Source organism: Oncorhynchus nerka, linkage group LG3 (genome assembly GCF_034236695.1).
Source record: "Oncorhynchus nerka isolate Pitt River linkage group LG3, Oner_Uvic_2.0, whole genome shotgun sequence".
Taxonomy (NCBI): domain Eukaryota; kingdom Metazoa; phylum Chordata; class Actinopteri; order Salmoniformes; family Salmonidae; genus Oncorhynchus; species Oncorhynchus nerka.
Genome location: NC_088398.1, coordinates 63,474,434 through 63,482,270, shown reverse-complemented (window position 1 = coordinate 63,482,270; position 7,837 = coordinate 63,474,434). Strand labels below are relative to the sequence as shown.

The 7,837-nt window shown below is 38.2% G+C and overlaps 1 long non-coding RNA gene across 1 annotated transcript; it reads right to left on the bottom strand.

Moving 5' to 3' along the window:
• Nucleotides 1-322: 322 nt before the first annotated feature.
• On the bottom strand, nt 323-7,435 carry LOC135567009 (uncharacterized). The gene is made up of 2 exons (XR_010462237.1): nt 6,686-7,435; nt 323-3,423 (listed from the first exon to the last, which is right to left on the bottom strand). It is a non-coding gene; the product is annotated as an uncharacterized LOC135567009 (long non-coding RNA).
• Nucleotides 7,436-7,837: the final 402 nt, after the last annotated feature.

Genomic DNA, 7,837 nt, shown 5'->3' with positions numbered 1-7,837 from the left:
TATTATTATATATAGTAGAAAGAGATGGGTTAGAAGAAGCCTACATAACCAACCCATAAAGTAACATTTAACATCCATATATGTTCAGCTATGTAAGTTTTAACATTGATTTACCCTGCAATAGATGTAATTCAATTGGCAACATACATTTCTGTCTTCTTCTAATGCCTCTTAAGGGCAGATTACATTACTGAGTTTGGGTAATCCAACAGTTGTTAGTGATTACTATTTTGGACAGGTAACTAGTAACAGAATACATTTAGAAAGTAACCTACCCTGCCCTGTCCCTTTGTCTCAGTGATATCATGAAAAACTTCACAAAAACCTTATTGCAATTTTATTTTTGACTAAGCAACCTTAAAATCAATACAAAAACACATTATGGTTTATCAAAACATTTGGTAATAAAATGGTAGGATTATGATGATACAAAGTAATTTCCAAAGTACATACAGTGGCAAGAAGAAGTATGTGAACCCTTTGGAATTACCTGGATTTCTGCATAAATTGGTCATCAAATTTCTGATCTTCATCGAAATCACAACAATAGACAAACACAGTTCTTAATTAACTGATAACACACAAACAATGATACGTTTTCATGTGTTTAATAAAGACGCCATGTAAACATTCATAGTGCAGGTTAGGGAAAGCATGTGAACCCTTGGATTTAATAACTGGTTGACCCTCCTTTGACAGCAATAACTTCAACCAAATATTTTCTGTAGTTGCGGAACAGACCTGCACAACGATCAGGAGGAATTTTGGACTGTTCCTCTGTCGAATACGGTTTCAGCTCAGCAATATTCTTGGGATGTCTGGTGTGAACCGCTCGAGGTCATACCACAGCATCTCAATCGGTTTGAGGTCAGGACTGACTGGGCCACTCCAGGAGGCGTATTTTCTTCTGTTGAAGCCATTCTGTTGTTGATTTACTTCTGTGTTTTGGGTTGTTGTCCTGTTGCATCACCCAACTTCTGTTGAGTTTCAATTGGCAGACAGACCACCTTACATTCTCCTACAAAATGTCTTGATAAAAATGTATTCCCAAGTTTCCGTTGATGATAGCAAGCTGTGCAGGCCCTGAGGCAGCAAAGCAGCCCCAGACCATGATGCTCCCTCCACCATACTTTACATAGTGTTCCTTAAAAACAACTCAACTTAAGTTTCATCTGCCCACAGAATATTTTGCCAGTTGCACTATGGAACTCTTTTGCGAACTTCAGATGTGCAGCAATGTTTTTTTTTGGACAGCAGTGGCTTATTAGTTTAAGCACACTGTTTTTCTATTGTTGTGACTTAAAAAAGTCGTGACTTGAAAAAGATCAGATCAAATTTTAGGACCAATTTATGCAGAAATCCAGGTAATTCCAACGGGTTCACATACTTTTTCTAGCCAGTAGGTTTTACATCAGTGACAGTGTTGTCTAAATGTAATGTCATTGAGATCTTTGAAATAATCACCAGTGGGGAATAAGCAGAGCAGCGGAATAAGCAGAGTAGCGGAATAAGCAGAGCAGCGGAATAAGCAGAGCAGCGGAATAAGCAGAGCAGCGGAATAAGCAGAGCAGCGGAATAAGCAGAGTAGCGGAATAAGCAGAGCAGCGGAATAAGCAGAGTAGCATGCTACAGTATTGGTCATATAACAATTTTCCCAAACACCTTGAGAGCCTTTCTAATAATATATAACACGGTTATTAGTGTGTCACATGAATAAAGACGGACAGCAACACTTGAACTTGGCACTTCTGTTCCTACATTACCTGTTTTAACACATTAGCTATTTATCTCCTCTAAGTGGCAGTATTTACTCTACAATTATGTATTGATTAAAGTTTATCTTTAATGCTGTATAAACATAGTTTATTAAGCTTGAATCAGAATGGTTATTGCAGCACAAGAAATGCTAACCAAGAAGAACCTGACTAAGTATCTTTTTGAATAAAACCCTTACACTCTTCTCCCACTGAGCACCAACCGATGCCGGACGTCCATGGACATTGAAAAGTAGTTGGAATTTGGTTGTTCCACCCTGGCCTTGATTTGGCCAACGTTCACAGACGTCATATTTTTGGTACGGTTAGGACAGGCCTTGATTTGGCCCCTTTTCGGTTCAGATTTGGTCTGGTCCAGGCTGGCTTTTATTTAGCCAAAACAGAGGTCTATGATTGGTTCATATTTGGTCTAGATCTGAAGCATTCATAGACCTCCATTTCACAGGTTTGGACAGCACAGTACAGCAGAGCAGAGCACAGTACATAACATTATCATAGACATATGTTTCACAAGTTTGGACAGTGCAGTACATTAAAGTAAAGTAGAGTATAGTTGAGTAGAGTACAGCTCAGTACACTACAGTATGGTAAAGTAGAGCACAGTATAATGTACTATATTGTGCTATACTGGTCTGTGCTGTCCAAACTTGTGAAACAGATGTCTATAATCCTTTTCCCATAACGTTACTGAGTGAATTAAGAAGGAAAGTTGATGTAACTTGTAACAACGTAAGAAGTAAACGCTGGAAAAGGCTACTGAGGATGGGGTCTCAATCACAAGTGTTCATTTCTACATTTAGGTAATTCAGCAGACATTCTTATCCAGAGTCAGTGCATTCAACCACATATCAGAATCATAGCAAGTAAAACGTTTTTGTAACTGTTACTGAGAATGTTGTGGTAGTGTATGTTCTGTTGGTTGTGTCAGGAAATGTTGAATATGATTACTTTCAGTCCTGAAGCTTTCGAAAAGACTAACATAAGTGCGAGTGATAAATGTGAATAATAAAATATTCTATACTGCAATATTCATTATGTTATTGAAAATAAAACTTTTGAGCGTGACATAAGGCTTTCTTCAGTAATATTTAAAGGGAAAAACTATGTACGATTGAAATTTGGCTATAGAATTTTTTTTGCCAACAAACATATATTTTCAATGTCTGTAGAAGACGTCATTTCAAGTTTCATTTAGAACTGAAAATGAATGTTATTCCATGTATGTAAAAGACATTTTCAACATCCGGAAAATTCATTTTTTATGATTTTTTATATCTTTTAAAAATCTTAACACGCACTGGGCTGAGTCTTCAGTAACCTATGACTCTTCTGTGCCCACTGACTCCTGATATTGGTCTGACAAAAAGAAATCAGAGTTTGAAATATCTTGCCATGAATTCCCAGGATCCCCTCTCCTGATGAACTGAAGGGGCCGAAGACAGATCCTCTCGGCCCTCTCTTTCGCAATTTCCTGCAGTTCATTCTTCAAATGATTGTTCACCTCCTCTGAAAGAATTTCTTCATACAACCTTTCATAATATGGTTGATTAAGATGGCAGCGGTTGTTTGTTCTTTTGAGACAGGTGAAGCAGCACTCACACATGTGCCAGAAAACAAGGCCCAAGGTAACCAGAGGCAAGCCAATGACCTGGAAAAGAAAGAAGACAAACACTGAAGAACATCCGCACATCCAGATACTTTCCACAGGTGCTGGAGATGTAGGCAAACAGAAAGGAAACGCCGCACACTGCTGCTCATGCTCCCAAGTGAAATTTATTCACAACGTTTCCACCCTTAGGTCTTCATCGGGGATCCATATCCCAGGTGGGGGGTGGAAGGTCCTATATATAGGGGCAGTACTCAGTGACATCGCTTCCTGAAACAGGAAGTAAAAATCTATAACATCATTTCAGAATATTAACATTCAATGTATCAAAATATATGATCATACACAGAATGTGATCAATATTTATAGTAATATACATACAATATTCAAATTAGGATGAAAAAAACCCCCACAATTTAGAATTATTGAAACTATAAAAACGGTTTCAAGTCAATGCCTGATGAAGACCTAAGGGTGGAAGTGTTGTAAATAAAGATCATCTGGGAGCATGAGCAGCAGTGTGCAGAGTTTTCCTTTATGTTTTCAAAACAAGTAGATAGCTACTGACAAATTTGACTAGGTTTGTATCCAAGTGAATATTGCTAGAGGTTAGATGGCTAGTTAACACCGCTGATGGCAGTAGCCAGCATATTTAGCCAATTCCACCGTTTGTAGAATGCATACTGGTATTTGAATATAGTGCAGGAATAGGGAATCTGGACATGTTAGACACATTTTAATATAGGTCTAGGTGCATGAACCTTTCGGAATTCAATGATCAGAGCTCGATGATCAGACTACTAAAGCCTACCACGCAGTTTATAATATAGGATAAACACATGTGGTTTAGCTGCACCAATCAAAGCAAGACTTCGTCAAAACAATTCATCTCAGGGCAACAAGGGCAGCAGGATTGCAAAATGCAATCATATCAAGCAATTGTACCATTTATATTTTTTATACAGGCGAGCCAAAAGCATAAAATTGTTAATGTTCTGGTTAAAAAATATATAAAAAATGTGGAGGGGCAAAAGCACAAGTGCGCACCCCCTATTTTAATTTGATTCATGGCTCAGGAGGCTAACGCGAAAAACTATTTGGACCAGTCGTGACTCAAGAAGAGGAAGAACTTTGCAGATGTTTCTGATCAATAAACAATGCCGTGCTGGTGGGTGGTAACATTCCAATAAAACACAGCCCTGAAAAGAGACAGACTGAAACTATTAGCATGTCATATCGTAAGGGAAACAGTCCCGACTTCAAGCCCAAATATTGCATTCTTTACTTAAACAATGACTTGACGTCAATCGTTTTGCAACATCATGGGTAAGCTCTGGGCATTGTCTTTCAGTTGAAAAAAAGAAGTAATTTCTGCTCATGGTACTTTAGGTTTCCATGTAGGCCTACCGAATAAAAATCAGAAGTTCAATGCGTTTCCATCCAACTCTACCAACATTTTTGACACAAACTATTGCAATTAATACAAAACTTGCCCAATCTGGTTGTGGGGCATTTTAAGAAGACAACAGTCGCTGATAAACCATTATTAGGTACACCTGGACTTCATCACTACCCCAATTACTCCCCCTTTATTTAGCCCTCAGTTCTTAAGTGTTATTGTTTTCTCTTACGTTTATGTTCATTTGCATCAGTTCATTATTAAATTCACATTCTGCACATAATTTCTGACTCCCAGCGTATTCGTTACAGGTAGGTTATAGGATGAGGGGTATGGATAATAGCAATATCATTTTTATTTGATCATTGGGAGCCAAGCATTCATCATGTCACCAGCTTTCAAATAAAACTAGATATTTATTGGAAATTTGCATCAAGCTCATCACCATCCATCACTTAAAGGTAGACTCAGCAATATGACATTAATGCAGAAAGTAAACAGCATAGTAGGTCAATATCCTCAACAACTATGCTGTTTTGGTTCCCTGCCGTGGAGGCGGAACCCAAACCGGCTGCGCCTGTGCGCCATCGTGCATACATTTATTTTGGCCCCCCACACCAAACGCGATCACCACACGCAGGTTAAAATATCAAAACAAACTCTGAACCAATTATATTAATTTGGTGACAGGTCAAAACGCATTAAACATTTATGCCAATTTAGCTAGTTAGCTTGCACTTGCTAGCTAATTTATCCTATTTATTTGTCCTAGGAATATAAACATTGAGTTGTTATTTTACCTGAAATGCACAATGTCCTCTACTCCGCCAATTAACCCACATAAAATTGTCAACCAAATCGTTTCTAGTCATCTCTCTTCCTTCCAGGCTTTTTCTTCTAACCAATAACCAATGAGGAGATGGCACGTGGGTACCTGCTTCTATAAACCAATGAGGAGATGGGAGAGGCAGGACTTTCAGCGCGATCTGCGTCAGAAATAGAAAGGACTTCTAATTTCACACACTGCGTGAAGCGAACCCATGTGCGGATACTGCGGTGCTGCTTGTGGCAACGTCATTTCACCAAGTCTACCTTTAAAGCTGGAATCCTTAATAGTGAAACAGCCACGTCCATTTGCAATATTACAAAAACAAAGAAGTTACTGCAAACAAGGAACGAATTGTTTCCCCCTCGACATCATTGCAAGTGCGACAGAAGAGCACAATATGTAGCCTACGTCTACTGCATTTTTTAACCTTGTTGCACAATGCTCCTCAGCTTGGCAATATAAACAGTGGTGAGGGCAACCAGTGGCCGTTCCGCGGATTCCAACTTTAACCAATGTGAAGTTTATCAAAACTCATTTAATCTGCCTATAAACTCTTAGTAAAGTGACACACCAGTCTCCAGTTCACCTTATTTAACACCTGCTTTTCCACATTGTAGTGGTAGTACAATGTAGAATATCATCGAATGACTCCAAGTCTTCTTAGAGATGATTATTTATTATATCAATATTTGTTGTGCATAAAGGACTTTCCACTGCAATTGTCACATTTTGAACGAAAAAACAAATAGTTGATATGGCATTTGTACAGACATTTTATGTTTTCATCACACCTGTCGTGATATTTGTTTTATAAGGCAAACATGACAATATAAACTGTGGATGAAAATGTGGTTATTGAAAAGATCTGATCCAAATCCCATATATTTTTAAATGACAGTTCAAATTTTAAACCTAAACACACATTCACATGCCTAATTAATGGTAGGGATATTTATTAGTATTCAATATATAATTTATTGCATCTAATTTGTGATGCATTTGTCAGTAACATTTTTACAGCCTTTTTTACATGATCATTTTTTTCCATTCTGAACATAATGTAAACCATTACTTACAACTGAGTCAGTCTTGTAATCAGTGAGGACAAGTCTCTCGTCATAGGTCAGGTTTTCCGTTTCTTTACAGGGAATTCCAACTTGTTTTGGATGGTTGTTGGTCTGATAGCACACATACCATTCTCCATCTATGAAAACAGCAGCTATCCAGTAGAATACTACAGACAGAAATGTGATCCCAAGTTTGGTAAGTGAAAAGAAGCAATTGCAGCAGTTATAATTTGTGCAGCACCCACTGCATCTCTTGCTGGAAAACGTCTTCTGGTACATCTTATCAACTAGCATGATAGCACAAGTTATTATAGTGGGTGGGCACAGTATGTACAGTAAGCCATGAGGGCCTATATGTAGTGGGCTTTCCCATGCAGGCCTGCAGAAGCATGGAAAGTTCAAGTTCAATATGTATTCCAGAATGAAGACAGCCAGGAGAACAAAAACACCTGCAGCTTTGGTCAGCATGGAGAGAAGTCTCTGAGGAACGTCAAAACTGTGGAGATTCGCCATGGTGGCTTACCAAATGTGAAAATGCCACAAGGAAGTTATTAAAATTGCAGATTTTTATTCTATAAAGGCCTGAGGGGCAGTTATGTTCATTTCTTGAATGTCTGAGAAAGAATATTGTATTCCTGCAGATGGTCTGAGACGGAATTACTGGAGTTACCGAGATTCAAACAAAGAAAAGGTACTTGATCTCTTTCAACAAGTCAAAAAAGTTCAATGATGATATCTTGTCCGAGAGCTTTTATTCAGAATACATTAACCCAAGTTCCCTCTGGAAAGCACACACATCGTTTCACTTCACCTTCTAGAGCTGTCATATTACATTATAGGAACTGCATCAGCATCTGAAGCTGGGGATTTTTTAAAACATTTTTTATTTCTGTCACGGATTCATGAAAACACTTGTCTACTTTCATTATTTGATTTTACATGGTGATATGATACCATCAGTTTCTAATACATTTCTGTGACCCTTTGGTCAACTGGTATTGTTAGCTGACAAAAAAATAAGTGGCAAGTGAAAATATTGACTCAAGGATCAGTGTCCATGCCTTTCTATGAGTGTTCCTCTCGTTCCATCAGTGACATACTGTATTTGTATTTATTAAGGATCCCTATTAGCTGCTTCCAAGGCAACAGCTACTCTTTCTG